The sequence below is a fragment of the Rhinopithecus bieti genome, unplaced genomic scaffold (assembly GCF_001698545.2).
Source record: "Rhinopithecus bieti isolate Rb0 unplaced genomic scaffold, ASM169854v2 scaffold_15796, whole genome shotgun sequence".
Taxonomy (NCBI): Eukaryota; Metazoa; Chordata; class Mammalia; order Primates; family Cercopithecidae; genus Rhinopithecus; species Rhinopithecus bieti.
Window position 1 is genome coordinate 1896707 of NW_016808858.1, and position 22538 is coordinate 1919244.

The following is a 22538-nucleotide window of genomic DNA, read 5'->3' on the forward strand; positions in this document are numbered from 1 at the left end:
CCGCCGAGGCGGGTGGATCACGAGGTCAGGAGATGGAGACACTCCAGGCTCACATGGTGAAATCCTGTCTCTTCTAAAAAATACAAAAAATTAGCCAGGCGTGGTGGCGGGCGCCAGTAGCTGTAGTGCCAGCTACTCAGGAGGCTGAGGCAGGAGAATAGTGTGAACCCGGGAGGCGGAGCTTGCAGTGAGCCAAGATGGCGCTACAGCACTCCAGCCTGTGCGACAGAGCAAGACTCCGTCTCCAAAAAAAAAAAAATAATAAAAGTAAAACATTGGCACTAGACAATAAGTCAGAGTTTTAAATGAATGTATGTTTTGCTAAAATAAAAATAAAAACCTAGGCCAGGCAAGGTGACTCAAGCCTGTAATCCCAGAATTTTGGGAGGCCAATCAGGCAGGTATTTTAAGCTCAGGAGCTCTAGACTGGCGACACAGAAAAATGTCTACATCATTCTGTCTCTAAAAATACTTACATAAATTTTAAAAAATAGGCCCAGCGACGTCACTCACGCCTGTAACCCCAGCACTTTAGAAGGCCGAGGTGGGCGAATCACAAGATCAAGAAATCGAGGCCATCCTGGCCAACATAAAGAAACCCCGTCTCTACTAAAAAAAATAAACAAATTAGATGGGTGTGGTGGCAGGCAGGCGCCTAGAGTCCCAGCTAGTCTGGAGGCTGAGGCTGAAGAATCGTTTGAACCTGGAAGGCGAAGGTTGCAGTGGACCGAGATGACGCCACTGCTCTCCAGCCTGGCAATAGAGCATGATTCCATCTCAAAATAGATTAATTAATTAAAATAAATAAATAGCTGAACCTGGTGGCCCATGTGTAATCCATAAACCTATGGATTTTGTTTAATATAATTTTAACAAAGAAATGGAGCCATTTTTAAAACTCAGAAAATGAGATCATTGAATCAAAAATAATCTAAGTTTGCAGATAAATTAAAGTCCCCAAATTTTGTTTTGGTTTGTAACCTAATAGTAGCTCCTACTCTGGAATTTGTGTACTTACTTCAAAAATGTATCTATGTTCTCACCAAAGTTTGCTGTCGAATATGATGAATTCCGCTCAGGGATGAGAGTCTCACAGTGTGGTGTTGGTAGCTTTTGGAAGTCTCCAAGGCCAGTTGCAAAGTTGCTCTGTGGGCTCTGGAGAAGAATGAGCTTGGCTCCTGAAGTGTCCTTTTATAAAGCTCTGAAGACCACTCCCCTTTCTTCCAACTGATTGCATTTCACAGGGCGTAGGTGGGTGTTAACATAGATGATTAAGGTTTTCAAAATAGAAATTTTATTTTATTTATATATATATTTTGAAAGGATTCTGGCACTGTCACTGGCTAATTTTATTTTTCATTTTTTTTATTTTTTTTATTTTTTGCATTTTTAGTAGAGAGTGGGTTTCTCCATGTTTGCCAGATGCTTCTGGAACTCCTGACTTCAAATGATCTGCCTGCCTCAGCCTACAAAAGTGCTGGGATTACAGGCGTGAGCCACCACACCCAGATGATTGATTTTTATTTTAAAGTAAGAATTTAATCTAAGAACACCTTTGGCCTCCATTCCATAAGGGATATTTCTCCTGCTCCTCATGCTCTGGATAAAGCCTTCCAAGGGTCTCTCAACAACCACAGGATGTAGGATTCCCTCCTATATTACCTGGCACTGCCCAACCCAACTCAAGGGGTAATGGAGAGAAAGTCTAGAAAGCTCCATCTCAGGGACCTCCCTGGGCCAAGGTAGTGTAGGACATGTTGCTCTAAGGTTAATTGAAATGTATTTCTACTTGACAAAGTAATGATGACAGGGCTTCATCTGAATGCATTTATTCCACTGCTCGTGGAGAGGAGTGACATGCCATGTTGGACACATGAGAACATTCTCTGCCTAGTTACCAGTGGCTCCAGATCTTCATGCAGTCGTGGAAAACCATGCTGCAGATTCTGGAGAAGCAGCTCAGCCCTCATGCAGACAAGAGTTCTTCTAGAACCATGTTGGCTATGCAAAAACTATCAGGTCCAGCAACAGTCTGAGCTGGATGAGAGATAGAGTAAAGCTCCCAGGAGCAGCAGAAGCTGTAAGGCAGGGAAAAGGCAAGGAAGAAACTCTAGATTTCAGGATGTCCCCTTTATATCTTTGAGAATCTCAGGACCCACAAGGCTCCTGTTTCTTTGTCTGACTCCTCTGGGATCCAGGAGTTTTCCTGGGTTAAACCATCCAGGGATAGGACAGGAGATGCCATTCGGTTCTAGGAGCAGAGGAGAGAAACTCAGCGGGGAGAGAGTTTCTACGGGAGGAAAATTCAGTTGAGCAGGTTTATAAGGTCACAGGACTGGATATGAGTAGAGTTCAGTGTACAGGTTTAGAAGCCATAGTTCCCCCAGATCTTCTGATTCTAACGTAAATACATACAGCCAATCAAATGAAGGAGGGGCAGGTCAAGAGAATTCTAAGACAAGGGAAATGAGGGATGAGTATTTGCAAGAGGGAGCTGTCAAGGACAATAGACAGACATTCTCCCCTCCTCCTATATTCAGAAACAAGAAATGAAACATAAAAGTGTTGCTTGTGCTCTGTGCCAAAGGCAGCAGAGCACTTGTCTCTGGTCTCCATATACACTTGTCATATTTACTTTCAGTATTCCGAGTAAGATTTTGATTCATTTCACACAAAATAAAACTCACCTACCATGTCTAAATTGCTATACATATTATGAGACTTTACTGATCATAAATAAGTTACTCTCAACCTTGAGGCTTGGCTTAAATTTTCTCTATTCTCATTCCTTCTCCTTCATATCAGAAGCTTCATAATAGACAATGGGGGCAAATATGGTATAGAGAAATAATCAGTTTGGATTGAGATATTTTAATGTAGTTATCACTTCCTAAAAGCTAGGAAAAGCCAAAATACATGCAATAGCCACCTGCCTTAGTTTCTAGCATCCTTTAGGTATCTGCCCACAGATATGCTATGTTATATCTTTTCTGATTATGATATTAAAAGTTCAGTTTTGTCTATGCTACTTTCTTTCTTTTCCTTTCCTGCTGTATTTTTCTCTAAAGCACTTATCACAATGTGCCACTCTATCAAAAAAAAATTTTTTTTTTTTTCGAGACGGGGTCTTGCTCTATCACCCAGGCCTAAGTGTGGTGAAATATCAGCTCACTGCAGCCTTGACTTCCCAGGTTCAAGCAATCCTTTCACCTAAGCCGGTATCTGAGACTACAGAACTTGCCAAAACACCCAGCTAATTTTGTTTATCTTTTCTTAGAGATGGGCTCTCACTTTGTTGCTGAGGCTGGTCTCTAACTCTTAAGCACAAGTGATCCTACTACTTCAGAATCCTGAAGTGGTGATATTACACGCCAGAGCCACTGTGCCAGCTTCACTTTTTGAATGTTATACTTTGACTTGTTGACTTGTGTTTCTCACTCTACAACCTCACTAGCTCTTTAGGTGCAAGAAACTCTGTCTCTTTTTTTTCATTTCTGCATTGGCTTAGAATGCTTATTAAGACACAGTAGGCATTTGATATATTGAAGAAAAAACTATTGTAAGTAATATCATTAAATATATCACCTTTAAATAATCAGGATGACTTATGAATAATTAAGCTGATGATCTCTCTCTCTCTCTGTCTTTTAGACAGAGCTATTTGATTTATTTCTTAGTACATAGAAGTGTTCACAAAGAGCCACTGGATTTCTTTCTTAGTGCTTAGAAGTGTCTTTAATATCATTTGTTTTTGGCCAGGCATGGTGGGTCATGCCTATAATCCCAGCATTTTGGGAGACCCAGGCGGGTAGATCACAAGGTCAGGAGATCGAGATTATCCTGGCTAACATGGTGAAACCCCATCTCTACTAAAAAAAAAAAAATACAAAAAATTAGCCGGTCATGGTGTGGGGCGCCTGTAGTCTCAGCTATTCAGGAAGCTGAGGCAGGAGAATGGCGTGCACCCAGGGGCCGGAGCTTGCAGTGAGCCGGGATCACGCCATTGCACTCCAGCCTGGGCGACAGAGTGAGACTCCTCTCAAAAAAAAAAAAAAAAAAAATACATTGTTTTGGTTTTTACTTTTCCATCAGGAAAATTTGTACTCCTTTTAGAATGTATATGTACTTTCATTTCATCTTTTCTCTTAGCAGTATTCATTTTATGTTTGAATCAATAAATAATCAATACAAATTCTTCAGCCATGCATTTAGGCCCCATCTTGAACTACCCTATGCTACCTTTTCTTCTACATCTCTAAGCACTGCCTCTCTCATGATATATCTGTAAATCACATATGTGAACTATATGGAATTCCAATAGTATGATGGATCTTGTATATAGTTGCCAAACCCTCCTCCCCAGTTTACCTGCCTGAAATTCTCAGGAATTTCTTTTTTTTTTTTTTTTTTTTTTTTTGGAATGTAGTTTAATTTTATTTAGAAAATGGAAGAGAATATAGTTTTAAAACTTTTGACTTATATATACTGTTGATCCTTGAATAACACTGGTGGGAACTGTGTGAGTCACTTATAATTGGAGTTTCTTCTGCTTCTGCCACCCCTGAGACAGAAACCCCTCCTTTTTCTCCTCCTTGTGAGCTTATTCAACATTAAGATGATGAAGATGAAAACCTTTATAATGATCCACTTCCACTAATTATATTCACTGTATTCATATTTTTTAACTTACCCATTGCCCCCACTTATGTTGTTGTTGTTCTTAAGAGACAGGTTCTCACACTGTCTCCCAAGCTGGAGTTCAGTGGCGCAATCTCAGCTCACTGCAGCCTCAAACTCCTGAGCTTGATCAATCTTTCCACCTTAGCCTCCAAAATCACTAGGATGACAGTCATGTGCCACAATGCCCAGCTAATATTTGTACTTAGATTTGTCGAGACAGAGTATCCCTATGTTGCCCACGATGGTCTACAACTCCAGGTCTCAAGCAATCTTCCCACCCCAGGCACCCAAATTTATGGGATTACAGGCATGAGCCAGTGCTCCTGGCCTTATTTATCTCTTTATTTCCATTTGTCCTTCCTTTCTAGGACTGTTGTGTGAACTGTCTTAGCCCATTCTATGAACATTTTTCTGCCGTGGTCATGTGAAACATTACAAAATTGTTTTTGATGATTCTTCATGTTTTATGCTAAATATTCTAACACAGTAGTGTGATGTTTTAAAAGGACAAAACAAAATAGAAGGTTGGCTAATCACAAGACTTTGACGATCAGAGTTGTGCTATAATTTATTGTAATGTAATAAAAATTCGGCACTTACTTGTAATGTGCCTTGGGACAAATCATTTAGTCACTTGATTTCTCACACCTCAGTTTCCTCCTCTGTTTGCATATATGTTTTCTTTTATTTTCTTGTAATGGATTAAAAAAATTAAAATTTATAATCATACAAGGTTATTCTGAAGTAGAAGAATCAAACTCAGTATTAAATCCAAGGGATATAGACAAATATCATAAAACTCTTCATCTGGCATTATCAGGGAATCAAGTCTAATGTGTTCATGTCTCTTCACACATGGGAAAACATCAGTTTGTCATAGAGCACAGTGCGGAATATGCACAACTGCTCCAAGCCAGAGGTCTCACGCCCTGCCTGGGGCCTCCCAAGGCTGAGAGGATCACAATCTCAGCACACTAGTTGGGACACTGGTTAAATTACACTTTTAGTAAATGTAATCCCTCTATAGCATAAGAAATCATTATTTTTTAATTGAAAATATTTTATTTATATAAAAGACTATCATGTAACACACAAGTATAGAGAAAAATAATAATGAAATGACTATCTGTGAACTTACTAACCATATTAAGAAAATAACATTTCCAATACATTTGGGTTCCCCATGCACTAATGACAGTTGTATTTTTTCACTTTCTTTAATTTTATGTTTATATTTATTTCCCCTCTGTTATTCTTTATAATTTTATCACCCATGGTTATATTATTTACATGTTTCATGGTTTGGCTTTAGGTATTTCTGAACTTTTTAAAATACAGTCATACCATGTATAGTTTTACGGTACTTGCTTTTTTTTTCACTGGTCTTTAAGTGTTCAGATAGATAGTTAGGTAAGTAGATAGATAGATGGATAGCATTTATTCAAATGAAAGTAAGATCGTCCGTCAAGAAAGAGAAAACATATAATAATGTGAATGGGGAAAGTTAATATAAAGAATAATTAATTATAACAGCATTTGAGCAAGGACATATTGTCTAGAAGAATGTAAGGGGAAGTCTAAATAATGTGTGATGAGCACATATAAAGAATTGCCATTGTTTCCAGGGTGAAGTTGGAGTAGCCAATGAAGATTCCCCTCACCCCTCGGCCTCACTGAATGTTTAGAAGTCGCTGTGCTGTTGCTCTTGAAAAACTTGCTTTAAATCCACACTTCAGAGCTCCCCAGATACTTAACTTCTGGGCCACTGGTGAAGCTGTTTATGAAGAAATGTCATGCCAGACGGGCTCCACTGCAAATATGGAAAAGGGCAGTATCAGGAGAAGTTCGTGGCTGCTGAGTTCTCGTGGGCCCCAGTGAACTTTAGGAAGTGGGCGCTACAGCAGCAGCCTGAACTACACAATCTGGGCATTGGTGTATCCCTGTATGACCTCTGGGCCAGACACTGGAGGTGTCATTTCCAAAGCAGATTGGAAGCTCTTATTTGGATTTTCTCTCCAAAGCTTTCTACTCACAAAGATTGACATCATAACACGTGGCAAAGGAAAAGTATTTAAAGGATCTAGATCTATTTATGTAAACAATCAAGAGTGATTTTGTAGTGGATAACCCAAAGTTGGATAAACGGTGCATCATAAAATGTATTTATTCATTTTCTGCTGTTGTACATTTGGAATGATTTTTGTATTTGATTTTTGTGAACATGTCTCCTAATGCAAATACTCAATAGATTGTCTTTCCTGACAGTATCTTCTGATAGGTGGAATGTCTGGGTTATACAATTTGTGGATCATCAATTCTACTGGGCAATGCCACAGTGATTCACACTACTTTCACTTATTTATATTTCCACTGACAAGGTAATCATGTTATACAAAATAATAGAAGTACGGATGATTGTGGCAAGTTAAAGAAATACAAAGAACTCACCCTTACTAGAATCCAAGGCATTTGTGGGAGGAACAATTCGTACATTGAGCACCAAATACATCAAGTATGTTTTGGAAGACACTGAGAGGAGTGTAACTACTTTCTTGTAGTTTATCAAAGTCCCATAATGAGGTTAAGCAGGTAGGAATATAGGCACATTTGCATTTCAGCAAGCATTCTGGCCTAGATGTAATCGAAGGACATCAAGCCAGCAAGAGGACAGAACTAATATTCTCTTGTGTGTGTGAGACAGGATCTTACTCTGTCCACCAGGCGAGAGTCAGTGGCACAATCCCAGCTCAATGCAAACTCTGCCTCCTGGGCTCAGGCAATTGTCCAGCCTGAGATTCCCAAGTACCTGAGATTACAGGCGTGCACCATCATACCTGTCTAATTTTTCTATTTTTTGTGGAGATGGAGTTTCACCATGTTGCCTAGGCTGACCTTGACTGGTCAAACCACCTAAGCCTCCAAAAGTGCTGGGATAACAGGCATGAGCCACCATGCCACGTCCCAAAATCTTTTCTCATGATAACTACTGTCACATAGACTGTACTATCAGAAAAGATAAGACTACCCTCATCCTTTGGGTTTTAGCTTAGGTATTGTTTCTTTTAGGATGACGGTCCCTTCCTTCTATCAACTACTAGATCATGAGCTCCTTAAGGACTTAGTCTTGTTTTGTTTTTTTAAAGTTTTTTTTTTTTTTAATTTTAGTTTAATTTTTGGGATACATACGCAGGATGTACAGGTTTGTTACTATTTTGGCTCCAATCTCTAGCAGTGAGGAGAGTTCATAGTAGACACTCATTTTGTGAGTGATCAGAATAGCATGCATATGAGACCCTCTGAGACATTCTGTGCTTTGAAAAGAAGAGCTGCACTGCACACTAGGATTTCCACAATGCCTTTGTTATGGGGTTTGGCTGAGCATGCTCACAGGCTTTTTGTCATGTCATTGATAGAGAGTTGGGCAGTATGGTAGATGTGGGACAGCGTGCATATTATTATTCAAAAAAATGGACTACTTGAAAGATTTGTGAACTTTCAATCAATTCTGCCAGCATGCAAGAAGCATCCCCCAAAAATATTGTATGTAATTTGATGACTTAGGAAGACACTTTGGCAACGTATGTCAAGTCACTGAAAGGAAAACAGTTTTCAGAGACTGCCTGGTTTCAAACCCTAGCTCTGCTATTCATTAGAGTATGCCAATGGGCAAATTACTAAAGTTTCCTGTTCTTACATTTCTTAATCTTTAAATCGGTATAAAATATTATTTATCTCATGGGGTTGTTGTAAGAATTAAGTAAGTTGGAACATGTGAAGCACTCAGAACAGTTTTTAGTACAGAGTTGGTAATCAATAAATGTCTGATATTTTCACTTGAATGACAGGGTATTTTTCAGTTAGGCAAAGAAATACTGCTTTTTTCTCTCTTACCTATCCTGCATGGTAACACAGTTGTAGTAAAATAGATAATAACTTTTTCAGCTACTAGCAATACAATTTGCAACTATTTTTATTCTTTTATATGCATCTCATAAGTTGCTTATTGTTTATTTCTGTCTAATACAGGGCAGTCTACAAAATATAGAATTGAATTTTTACTGAGAAGTGAGAATGCTAGAAAGTCTTTCTTCTCTACACTTAGCTAGATAATATGCAACATTTTAAGAAGTGTTTGAAGCAGTTTTCAAAGAACAACATTTCTGGAAAAGTCTGCATGTAAGTATCTATGATTACCTTTTCTTAACTTTATTGGGTGTATTTTTTAAAGCATAATGCTGATCAAATGACACTTCAGAAAACATACTAATTTGCAATGCCATGGACTGATTAAAAGACAGTCACTTCATCTTTTCCTAGGATATTCTGGCTTTTATAAATTTTATAATTTTAAATGTCTATTAATATATAAATGGTGATTTTATATAGATTTTAGTTTTCAACTTCTAGAAAGGTTTGTAATTTTCAGTTTATAGAAATGACCTAAATCCCCAAACATTAGATAATTTATGAATGTATTAAATCATGGTAAATGACAACAAAATCTATTAGTGTGGCAACTGTGTTAAAAATAACTTTCATACACTGTTAAAGGTAATTATGCATATAATTGTGTAATAACAGCCAGGTGCCATGGCTCATACCTGTAATACCAGCACTTTGGGAGGCTGAGATGGGTGGATCATCTGATGTCAGGAGTTCGAGACCAGCCTGGCCAACTTGGTGAAACCTTATCTTGACTAAAAATACCCAAATTAGCCGGTCATGGTGACAGACACCTGTAATCCCAGCTACTCGGGAGTCTGAGGCAGGAGAATCACTTGAACCTGGGAGACAGAGGTTGCAGTGAGCCAAGATCATGCCATTGCACTCCAGCCTGGATGACACAGGGAGACAGCATCTCAAATAAAAGTAAAAATAATAATTATTATTGTGTAAATAATTATTATATAATTTTAAAAATATGAATACATAATATTGATCTAGATAGTTATGTACATATACGTAAAGTATCAGTTTTAAAATTATTGAAAAGGTGGATGAATAAAAGCAGATTTTATTTTCATATAACACAGTCATTATGAACTAGTCATAAAATAGTAAAATAAGAAAACAACTAATTCTATCAACCATCATATATACAATTATGTGAAACACAATTGAGTTCCTTGCTGTACTTTTTTAAACAAGAGAGTTACACAGTACAGATATGTTGGCAATCCCAGTTAATGTTTTATCTTTGAACATATTCAGATAAATAACAGTTAGGCACATAAGCAATTACAATTTTAATATAGAGTGAGAAACAAAATTTTAAAGTTAGCATGTGGCCCGGTGCAGTGATTCATGCTTGTAATCCCAGCACTTTGGGACACAGAGGTGGGCAGATCACCTGAGGTCAGGAGTTCAAGATCAGCCTGAGCAACATGGTGAAACCCGTCTCTACTAAAAATACAAAAATTAGCTGGGCATAGTGGTGGGTGCCTGTAATCCCAGCTACTTGGGAGGCTGAGGCAGGAGAATCACTTGAACTTGAGAGGCAGAGGTTGCAGTGAGCCGAGACCGAGCCATTCTACTCCAGCCTGGGCTACAGCGCGAGATACCATCTCAAAAAAAGCAAAAAACAAAAACCAAAAGAAACCAATTAGCATGTGATAATATTTAATGAAATAATTGTTATAGTTAAAATATTTCTTTGAATAACCTGTGTTAAGTCAACTTTCTTGCCTCTCATTTCAAATTTGTCTGTTGAGCTTTGTGCCTCCAAGTATGGTTTTCAATACTTTATAAACCTAATCAGTCAATTTACCCCTTTCTGTGCAATCTAATCAACCTCAGGAAGTGGGTGTGGTCTTTCAGGGTCCCATACAGTTTAAAAGGATGCTTGTCCACAGATTTCTCTCTCCTTCAGTGAGGACCCACCGGGTTTGTGGCTGCTGGGCTTTGGAGCACCAGGAGTTACTTCTAATCTGGATATCTACAGAGCTTCTAGGCTGAGACCATTCATAGTAGCCTTGTGAGTATAAAATTTGCAGTAAATCCATTAGGAAATAGTCAAAACAATCATTAGGAAATAGTCAAAATAGTAAATATAAGAAAAACAGGCTGATACAAGTAATTCTATCAACCATCATTTATAAAATTATGTGAAACACAATTGTGTTCCTTGCTATACTTTTTTAAACAAGAAAGTTACACAGTACAGATGTGCTGGTAATCCCAGTTAATGTTTCATCTTTGAACATATTCAGATACATAACGGCTAGGCACTTAAGCAATTATAATTTTAAAATAGAGTGAGAAACAAAATTTTAAAATTGGCATGTGGCCCAGTGCAGTGGCTCACACCTGTAATCTCAGCACTTTGGGAGGCCAAGGTGGGCAGATCACCTGAGGTCAGGAGTTCAAGATCAGTCTGAGCAACATGGTGAATCCCCATCTCTACTAAAAGTACAAAAATTAGCTGGGCTTAGTGGTGGGTGCCTGTAATCCCAGCTACTTGGGAGGCTGAGGCAGGAGAATCACTTGAACTCGAGAGGCAGAGGTTGCAGTGAGCCAAGACCAAGCCATTGCACTGCAACCTGGATGACAGAGTGAGATACCGTCTCAAAAAAAAAAAAAAAAAAAAAAAACAAACAAAAAAAAATTAACATGTGATAATGTTTAATGAAATAATTCTTATACTTAAAATATTTCTTTGAATAACCTGTGTTAAGTCAACTTTCTTACATCTCATTCCAAACTTGTCTGTTGAGCTTTGGGCACCCAAGTGTGGTTTTCAATGCTTTATAAACCTAATCAGCCAATTTACCCCTTTCTGTGCAATCTAATCAACCTCAGGAAGTGGGTGTGGTCTTTCATGGGCCCTTACCCTTTAAAAGGATGCTTGTCCAGAGATTTCTCTCTCCTTCAGTGAGGACTCACCGGATTTGTGGCTGCTGGGCTTTGGAGCACCAGGAGTTACTTCTAATCTGGATATCTACAGAGCTTCTAGGCTGAGATCATTCACAGTAGCCTTGTGAGTATAAAGTTTGCAGTAAACCCATCATGCTCACTTTTTCTCTTAAAATACTTTAAATTTACCTGGCAGCATGCTTGGTTCTTTTCTAAGCAAACAGGTAATTGTCTTAGTGATTTTACAGAAAATCAATATAAAGTATCTTCAATTTGTAACATCTGGTTTGTGTTGCCTTGCTATTTGATTCTTCCTATGTGACTATTTTCTGTATTTTAGATTTTTTTAAGTGTGAAAAGATATATTTCCATAGTTTCATGCAAGGATAGAACACATAAAATACCTAAAATGTTTACTAGAATGTGGGCATGTAGTAATGGTTATAATGTACACCAAAGTCAATATTAAAAATGTTGAATTACTTTGAAAATTCTTGTTGCAAAGGTCTTATTTGCGTCTCTTCAAAATTTGCAGTTTGCAGACTAGATTGCAAAGCTGTTGAAAATAGTTTTAATTGGCCAGGCACAATGGCTCATGTTTGCAGCCTAGCACTTTGAGAGGCCAAGGCTGGCAGATCGCTTGAGGTCTAGAGTTAGAAACCAGCCTGGCAAACATGGTGAAACCACGTTTTTACTTAAAATACAAAAAAATTATCCCAGCATTGTGGTGGGTGCCTGTAATACCAACCTTTGGGAGGCTGTGGCAGGGGAATTGCTTGAACCTGGGAGGCACAGGTTGCAGTAAGCTGAGATCACGCCACTGCACTCCAGCCCGGGTGACAGAGTGAGACTGCACCTCAACAACAACAAAAAAAAAAAAAAAAAAAAAGAAGGGGAGAGAAAGGAAGAAAGGAAGAAAGAAGGAAAGAAGGAAAGAAAGGAAGGAAGGAAGGAAGGGAGGGAGGGAGGGAGGAAAGAAAAAGAAAGAAAGAAAGAAAGAAAGAAAGAAAGAAAGAAAGAGAGAGAGAGAGAGAGAGAGAGAGAAGAAAGAAAGAAAGAAAGAAGGAAAGATAAGAGAAAATAGATGTAATGCTCTGACCAACCCAAGAGGCTGCAACTCCCAAGTCACTAAGAGGAATGGTGAATTGGTGGCCAGGCTTCCATTAACTGCATTTCTGGATTTTCTAGTGTAGAGTGGAAAACCTAATACATATCTTCACTTTTATTGTTATTTTAGAAGATAATTAATTGTTGATTAATTCTTATAAATTGTTATAGTTTAAATATTCATTATTTCAGAATGTGACAGTGTTCTCTCTAATCATCTGAATAGACTATGGGAAAAAATTTTCTAAATTAAAAATAATAGATATTATTTACAATTAATGTTTTGAAAGGAAGAGTTCTGATATTAAAGTGAAAAGGACAAATTTAATGATTGATAATTTTAGGAGTTGATAGTCCACTCTGATTAATCAATCTTAGATAAAACCTACTTCACTTATAATTGTGTGAGCAAACTTCATAGGTGAGTTTGGAGGCAGGGAGTATAGAATAATAGCATAGATACTAAGTGTCTTTCATATATTATCATCGTGGAATCGTTGAGAGAGAATGACAGAGACAGAACGAGATTAAGAATGTTCTTAAGAATGAGATTAAGAAATAAGAATCAGCTTGTATAAGTGACTGAGAAATCATCTCAGTTTTTACCCTCTACCCAGGCTTTAAGCTTGCTAAGTAACTGGGAATGATTGAGAGCACGGCTTGTTTAACAAAAATACCATGAGGGCTCTCATCTCATTTTCTCATTTGAATTACAGTGGTTATTCATATCCATAAGTTTCATATCCGTGGGTTCAACTAATCTCAGAAAAAAATATTTACAGGAAGAAAAAAGCAGCTGTACTGAACAACATATCCTTTTTTTTTTTTTTTGTGAGACAGTGTCTCATTCTATTACCCATGCTGGAGTGCAGTGGCATCATCTCCACTCACTACAACCTCTATCTCTGGGGTTCAGGCAATTCTCCTGCATCAGCCTCCTGAATAGCTGGGACTACAGGCACGTGTCACCATGCCCGGCTAATTTTTTGCATTTTTAGTAGAAACTGGGTATCACCATGTTAGCCAGGATGGTTTCGGTCTCCTGACTTCATGATCTTTCCACCTTGGCCTTCCGAAGTGCTGGGATTACAGGAATTAGCAACCGCGCCCTGCCAAACATGTACATATTTTTAACAATCTTCTTGCTGTTCCTAAACGGTATGGCATTACAAGTATTTATACAACATTTACATTGTATTAGGCATTCAAAGTAACCTAGACATAAAGTATTCAGGAGGATAGGTTTAGGTTACATACAAATCCCACATCATTTATTAATAAGAGCCTGGAACATCTTAGGATCTTGGTATCTCAGGGAGTCCTGGACCCAATCTTCAATGGCTATTGAGGGAAAACTTTATAAATCCAGCATGTCTGCATTTACTATGCCTCAGTTTGTACTGGAGCTAACTTATTAGATATATTGGACAGAGCTCAAGTAGACAAGGAAAATAGTCCACTGGCCTTTTTTCCCTTTTCATCAGGACAAATAAAAATAAGAAAAAGAAATTCTCACCTTTTTTTAAATTTTCAGAGATATGGATTCAGACACCCTGCAAGCCTTCCAGAATGAGCTCATTTGCTCCATTTGCATGAACTTCTTCATAGACCCAGTCACCATTGACTGTGGGCACAGCTTTTGCAGGCCCTGCCTCTGCCTCTTTGGTCTGGAAAGTTTTCATCTTAAAATTTGTATGAATTCAAATATACGTAAAAACAATTTGCCATTCTGAAGTTTGTTCTTCCCAGTCCATTCATGCTATCCAGCCCTACCTGACAGATCTGAATACAAAATTACTTTGAGGAATCATAGAGGTGTCTTCTACTCTGGAGGGGTAGGAGATTAAAAAAAAAAAAGACAGGGGGAGGAGAGAGATTCCCTCTGGGTGGCCTGAGGAGGAAGGTTTTGTTCCTAAAAGCCTCAATGACCCGGACCTGCTCCATCACAATATACCCAGTTCTAGGAAAGACCTCAGGAAAATGGTTGCCTCAGGACCCTCAGCAGCAGGGTTCTCAGGCTGGAATTAGACTCCTTTGTTTTGCTCAAAAGATTAAAGCTTTTGTCTCAGTGCATATTCTATGTTAGACACTGACTAGCATTAGTGACAGCTACAGGCTGAGGACCCAAAGATATTTGTCCGAGTATTTTGCTCTCTGAAATATTTCCAGGATTTTTGCATACCCTCAAGGGGTGTGATGGGCAGAGGGACGCAATGTCTTTTAATGACTTTAGAAGTTGTCGAATGTCTGAAAACAACATATCTGGGGAAATTGGGTTTTTATGCAATAAAATTTAGAAAAAGTAACATTTTTATGGCCCATAGAGTGTGGAATAAAATGTACATGCAGTTAACCAAAACTGGCAGAATTCTGAGGAAACATCTTATATGAAAATATGATATCTTCGTATGACTGTGTGATTAGCTCTGGGCCTGGAAATATAACTGAGACCGTTTTTTTGCAGGGCTGATTTGGCACAGATGCAGAAGTCCCAGCCAGTGAACCTGGAGCTCACTTCATGGCGCATAACTGGAGTCCTAGACATGCTCAACAACTTCAGAGGTAAGAGCCAGCTTGCTTGGCAGTCCAGCCTCAAATCTTTCCTTATTGGATCCCTTGGTCGAGGCTTTTCCCATTTAAGTTTTATAATTTTTGACATGTAGGTAATACATCGTTTTCCAAAACATGTGCATCTTCTCCACCTGCATAGGAATACTACAAAGAGCAAAACTCAATTTCCTGAGTTAGAGTTTGATGAAAATGTAAAGCAATGTACATACTTTGTCTGCAGAAAAAGAGGACAAAGAGTATTCAGGTCATGTAGTTATGGAGACACTTGTTGTCACCGTGGCATCAGTATTTCGTGTTTATTCAATTTAATTCAATTTTGAGGGTTAGATTTGGCATAATGGTTTTTAATTGGTTCTATTCTATGTGCATTTACATGCATTCTACAAGTAACCTTTATTATTTACAAAATCAGAGCATTTTGATAAAAAATGACTAAAATATCCATAATCAGGACAATTTTAATGCCATCAGATACGTAACAACTGAAAGGGGAGAGATCTGTGAACATGGCCTAAGCATGTTAGCTCCATTCAAGAGAGCAGGTCTAGGTAGCAGAGGGTAGGAACCCAGAGTAGATTGAATCAGGAGCTAAAGAGATATTGTAAAGCCAGAGTATTCCTTTCAGAAACTTATAAACTTTACGCGTGTTAATGTCTACCAAATTTTTGAGGTTTGAGATTATAACAGGCATAACTTACATTCCAATAAATACTCACATCACTGCAAAGTGATGTCTACCTGTTGATGATCTTAAAGATAAATAATACAAGAAGATTTTCTATTAAAGAAAAAAAGAATTTTAGATATGTCCTGAAAGAAACTGTGCAGAGGTAGACATTAAATCATTACTTCGCCCAGTGATATGGTCACATTTTTTCTCTATTATTTAAGGAATGATATATAATTGTATGCGCTGTAGAGTTGTAATGACATTTCATCTTCATGGATGCATGGCACTGAACTCTCTTGGCTTCCTCTTTTCTGTATTTTCTTGCAAGAAGAGCAAATGAAGTGAATAATTGGGTCACAGAGCCTCTGTTCCTCATAGCACTCACTAATATAATATTTTTTCCTTGTCAGTGGATAATGCTCTGAGCACGGAAATGACTCCTTGCTATATAAGCCTTTCTGAGGATGTGAGACGTGTGATATTTGGAGATGACCATCGCAGTGCACCAATGGATCCCCAGGGAGTGGAGAGCTTTGCTGTGTGGGGAGCGCAAGCATTCACCTCCGGCAGGCAGTACTGGGAAGTGGATGTGACCCACTCTTTCACCTGGATTCTGGGAGTCTGTCGAGATTCCGGGACAGCAGATACCAATATCGTTATTGATTCTGATGAAACATTTTTGTTAATTTCCTCAAAGAGGAACAATCACTATAGTCTCTCCACCAACTCTCCACCTTTAATTCAGCATGTGCAAAGGCCTCTGGGTCGGGTTGGGGTGTTTCTGGATTATGATAATGGATCTGTGAGTTTTTTTGATGTTTCTAAAGGTTCTCTTATCTATGGTTTTCCTCCTTCCTCCTTCTCTTCCCCTCTGAGGCCTTTCTTTTGCTTTGGTTGTACATGAAAAGTTGGTTTCGTGATGATTTATTGTGACCCCCCATATATGATGCAAATAGTGTGCTGAGACCTGATGTGTGAGAGCCTGTGAGCTCATTGTAACTTCATGGAATGTAATTACTTTATGGTTATACATGGGATAACCACCTTGAATGCGTACATTTGTTAATTAAGTTATTTTAATTAATAAGTTATTGTGAAATATTTACTAGAACATCAATAATGGCTTTTCTTGTACAAGTTTTGTTGAGATTCATTCACTTACCCTGAAAGTCATGTTCTAATGTATTTAATTCAGAGAATTTAGTATATTACACTTGTGCAGCCATCAGAACTCTCTACTGACTGGGCACTTTTATCACTTCCAGAAGTATCCCAATACCCATTAACATTTATTCTCCATTCACCCTCCCCCATGCCTTCGTAACACTTAATCTACTTTTTATGTTTTTGCATTCAGGTAAATAAAATCATACAATAAAATTCTTTTAAGATCTGATTTCTTTTCAGCGATTATGTTTTCAGTTTGTACACACTGTAAACCATTTGTCTTACTTGTATATTTGAACCAGGTTGGGGTAGAAAATGAAGTGGTGGATATCTTATCTTACAAAGAATAAAGAAGAGTGCTTATTTTCTTTTTAAGTCTGACCAAGTTAAGTTGACCTCACAGACTTTACTATTTCTCAACATCCTAGTTATTAATCACATTTCAGCTCATACAACAGTTTCTCAGTGCTAGGTTGTTCTGCTATTACATCTTCTCTGAGTATATTATATCAGATTATAATATTCAGAAAACTCTTATTCTTATTACTACCAGATTGAAAATTCCAAGGGGGTAATGGCACTATTTGTCTTCTTTTTCTCCAGTCTGCCCGACACCCACCCGCAGCATCGCCTCTGACGACAATTTTTTTTTTTTTTTTTTTTTTTTTTTTTTTTTTTTTTTTTTTTTTTTTTTTTTTTTGAGGGAGTCTTTCTCTGTCACCCAGGCTGGAGTGCAGCGGCATGATCTCTGCTCACTGCAAGCTCTGCCTCCCGGGTTCATGCCATTCTCCTGTCTTAGCAACCAGAATAGCTGGAACTACAGGCGCCCGCTGTAGTTGGCTAATTTTTTGTATTTTTAGTAGAGACGGGGTTTCACTGTGTTAGCCAGGATGATCGCCTGACCTCGTGATCCACCCTCTTTGGCCTCCCAAAGTTCTGGGATTACAGGCGTGAGCCACTGCCTCCAGCAAGACAATTCTTTCTACCCTTTCCAGGATGAGGAGGGGCACGGCATCGAGGGCGTGGAGAGGGTCCCGGAGGGCGTTCAGGAGGCGTGGGGCTGCTGTGGAGGCTGGTGTGGCATGGGGTGAGCGTTGAGAAGGCGCAGGAGACTGACCACAATGGCTGGACCGTCCTTAATGTCGTCTGCTATCACGGCTTTGTGGATATACCCTGATGGCCTTAGATGAGTGCTCCCACACTGAGGTCAACTAGCAGGACAGGGAGGGGAATGCAGCCTTAATCACAGCTGCACAGGCAGGGGCTGCCCCTGGCCCCATAGGCACAGTTGCCTTAGACACTGCCTCTCAGCCTTGTGCTTCCTGCATCAGCATCACCTGGGCTGGTTCATTTGAGCTTTAACACAGATCTGGTGGAAACACAGGCTGCCAGGCCCTGCCCCTGGAGTCTTTCTTTGAATAGGCCTGGGGTAGGGCCCAAGATTGAGCAGAAGAACAGGTTTCCTGGTGAGGTTGATGCCGCTGGCCCAGGGATCCCACCTTGAGGGCAGAGGGCTTTGAGGTTTTCATGCCTGATGACGGCCAGGAACCCTTCTCAGTAGGCATTGAACACCCGCAGAGTCACAGATCCCAGGCGAGATGTCGTCAGAGGGACACAGAGGCATCACGGAAATATAATGAAAATGAAGAAAGGAGCTGAGCATCTGTTTCATCACGTTCCTATGCTGTTTTTCTAAAGAGGCTGTTCTGGCCCAGTCAGGGCACGCTATCATCACCAACTACTTGTTGAACTATGTCCCGGGTCTTGACCTTGACGGAGGGACGCGTTAGGATCGAAAGCCGCCATGCCTGGTCGATCGCATCCCAGCCCTGAGCTAGCAGGGGCGGGTGTCCACCCGGGGCCCCCTTGGTGGGATGTCGCCAGAGGAGTGGCCACTTACACATCCGCCTCATGCAGAGGCTCCAGGAGCGTCCCTGCCTGTAGCGGTTCAGGGAAAAGTACCAGCTTGAGCTGCCTCGGCTCCTCTAGAGGGCGCGGAAGCCGGAGGCCTCCAAGAACTGTCTGCAGAAGCTCTAGGACTGCGAGCTGTCCGCGCTGAAGCCCCGCTCCGTGCGCGGCCTGGAGGACCTGGGCGCCCTGGACCACATGGTCAGGATGAGCACCAGCCTCTAACAGCCCCGCTGTGGCCATCGCGTGCCAGACAGTGTGCCCCGAGAGCACTCTGTGTGTGCGGAAGAGGATGGCTGGTGGTGCAGGAAATTCTGGGGGCGCGGCGGGGGGTGGGGGAGGGCGCAGGTGCAGGAGGCCGGGAAACAGGGCGCAGAGCAGCCTAAGCGGCCCGGCCCAGCGGCTTTGAGCTCCCTGGAGGGCTCTGCAAGAGCCAGCCTCCCACCTGCCCTGCTGCTGGGGTCCTGGGGCTCCGCCACCCCCGCCCCGCGGAAGGCCAGCCTCTGCCCCTGCAGGGCTTTCAGCAGAGCAGCCTGTGGCCGGCGTGGCGTGGTGGTGCCCCAGGTCAGCCTCACCAAGGCGCCAGCGCCCACCTTCCAACCCCGAGAGGTTGGCGCGGAAGGACAGCACAAAGGACAGCGGCCACCTGCGGATACCAAAGTGGCCTTACAAGGTGGCCAAGGAGGAGAAACGCGAGGCGGAGGAGGCCTAGAAGAAGCGCAAGGCCAAGGTGCAGGAGAAGCGCCCGCTGCCCTGTAAAAAGAGGACGTGAGAGTCCGCGGGTGCTTGACACGGGGTACCAGGGCAGGGCGAGACCGCGGGGCTGGGCACCACGGCCTCTCCCGGGACCGCTGGGCCTCGTGCCTTTCCATGCTGTCTCTAGGATGTTCCCAGGAGGGGGCTGGGGGGGCCACATCGATTCGCCTGACACCAGCCACCCTACGAATCAGTACACCCAGTGGGCATGTTGCCTAAAAGGCTACCTTTAGAGAACCTCAATTAACATTTTTTTTTTTTTAATCAATTCATTAGGACAGGCACGGTGGCTCACGCCTGTAATCCCAGCCCTCTGGGAGGCCGAGGCTGGCAAATGACCTGAGGTTGGGAGTTTGAGATTAGCCTGACCAAAATGAAGAAACCCCACCTCTACTAAAAATACAAAATTAGCCGAGAATGGTGGCACATGCCTGTAATCCCAATTACTCCGTAGGCTGAGTCAGGAGAGTCGCTTGAACCCAGAGGCAGAGGTGGCAGTGAGCCAAGATCGCGCCATTGCACTCCGGCCTGGGCAACAAGAGCCAAACTCCGTCTCAATTAAAAAAAACCAAAAAATCAATTTATTGAAGGGTATTTTCTGTGTAATTTTGTATTTTTAATCATCATCCGATTTGCCAAGTTTTACAAGTGATAGGGCCCCATGTATCCAAGACCGTTTTAATACACTTGCTTGAAAACCTTTTATTTAAAATACTGTTTCTAGCAATAAATATTTATGATATCTGTAGGAGTTTACACAGAAATCATGTGATTCTCTCCTTTTTGGCCGTTTGCTTTGGTCTTTTCTTCTCATCGTGGGTGCACATACAAAGTGATGCCGGATGTTTCTATTTGATGGAGGGATTGACTCGTTCAGCCACTTGATCAAGTGAGACAGAGAGATCGGATTATATTGTATCTTTTTAAAAAGTATCCATACAGTCATATATTGGGGGAATGCATTTATCATCAAATTATAAAACAATGCAGACATAACCATGTATAGATTGCTAGAATTAAACTCATTTTAAGCAAGGAGTTTTAGATAAACTGGATACAAAATCTTTAACATATTAAAAGTAGACATGAGATAAACGTGTCATTTGACAAAATGGGGGAAATGTAATAAATGATTACCAGAAATACAAAATTAAGCCTTATATGCTCTTAAGTAAATCAAATACAGGTGTCCTTAAAATGTACACAAGGATGCAGCAAGAGTAAGGAGCCCAGAATGATGCAAATTACAGGAATGGGGAGGAGGTGATGTTTAGAACAAGCAAAGAGAATGCAATGGGAAGCAAACTTGTTTTAGGAAACTTCTCCTGGAGTGGACCAGGCAGCCCTCTCTTCCAGACTCAGTTTCACAGAGTCCCTTATGTGGGTGTTTCTTTTATTTTTCCCTTGAGGACTGCCCTTGTTATTTAGTTCAACCTCATGTGGACCTCATGGAATTTCCAAGACATGGGGCCTTGGCATTGTGGCACCTTCCTGCCAAACATATATAATTCACAGCATTACCAAGTCCCCATGAGCCCTACCCTCACCTCTGTCAGCTGAGGACCCAGCCAGGCAGTGCCACATGGTCTCCCAGGCACGCTTCTCCAAGCTGCTTTCCCTGCTGCAAAAGTTCTCAAGGCACTGGTCTGGGCAGCTGAGCCCTGGGCTTGTCCTAAAGCTCCGTAGGTAACTACACTGTAGCCCACATGGAGAGCTGTAGCTCTAACACAGGGATTTTGAGAGGCCTCAGTGGCCTTTAAGTGATACTTCCAGGACACCCATCCTGACCTCCCACAAAGGACTCCACCTTCCCAAGAATGTCTAACTGTCATTGGAACAGCCAGGGTTAGGCAGCTTCTGCTAGGGTTGCCATGGCGTCTGACCCCTGGTGGGTTGCCAGACATTCCTTCCTGCTTCCGCCATGGGAAGTTGGCACTGGGAATGGTACGGAGCCCCCACTTCTACCCTAAGCCTTGGGTGTCTGCTGCTTTCAGGTCAAAACTGGACAATTCTAGTCCTGCCCAGCCACTACTGCACCACAACCCATGCTCATAGTCTCCAGCGATGTGTAGAACAACAATGACAGGACAGCAAACAACTGATGATTTCCCCAGGTCCCACGCTGTTCCAGAGTGGGCATGTCGGGGCCCTGCCCCCAATGTGTTCCAGCCTTACCCAGGTGCACAGGGTACCATGGGACCAGCACAGGGCTTGTCCATTAATGCTCCTGGTGTCCACACAACAGCTCCAGAGATACCTGCATTTGGAAAAGCCTGCCCAGCCAGCAAGTGTGAGGCAGGACCTGGATTTCTTTGGTAAATCTGAAGGCAAGCTGGCCACTTGCCTGATGAGTAGAAACTGCCTTTACCTGGCCAGTGTATGCAACTTGAGAGGAAATGACAGCTTCATGGGGGGCTCTAGGGGGACTGGAGACCCTGACGTCCTGGGGAGCTTTGGTATGGCCTCAGTGGAAAGACCGGATTTTGAAAATCTGCCAGACCCAACTGAAAGTAGGGTCATCCCTGATTGGATCCCAGACTCTCTCTGGTCCCTCTGGACTCACTCTACACGTGGCCTGCCTGTGGGCAGCCCTTCCCTTTGGCCCCTGAGGCAGGTCCATGTAGCTTCTGCAGCTGTGCACCTGGCTGCTGGCCCAGCACTTCTCATTTTTGCCACCTGGAAGCAGATTTGCTAGTAGAGGAATTTTCCAATGGAAAGAAGTGTTGCCAAGCCTCTGTCCTTGACCTGTGGGGGCTTATGCTCTTGGTTTCTTATTCTCTTTGGAGTGGGCAGCAGAGGGGACGGGGGGCCTCCAGGCAGGCTCAGG

General features: G+C 41.4%; 1 protein-coding gene and 1 pseudogene across 2 annotated transcripts in view; one reads left to right on the plus strand and one right to left on the minus strand.

Annotated features, from left to right (window-relative positions):
• LOC108539151 (tripartite motif-containing protein 43) overlaps positions 1–21522 on the minus strand; it is a 28376-nt gene extending 6854 nt beyond the window's left edge. Inside the window, exon 1 of one of the 2 annotated variants that reach the window (XM_017887651.1) lies at positions 1019–1144. The gene's annotated coding sequence lies outside the window, so the exon portion shown is untranslated. Of the gene's footprint in view, positions 1–1018; positions 1145–21258 lie in introns of those variants that run through there. The other variant, XM_017887653.1, reaches the window with a different exon arrangement.
• Positions 8792–19364, plus strand: LOC108539148 (uncharacterized; annotated as a pseudogene).
• Positions 21523–22538: the final 1016 nt, after the last annotated feature.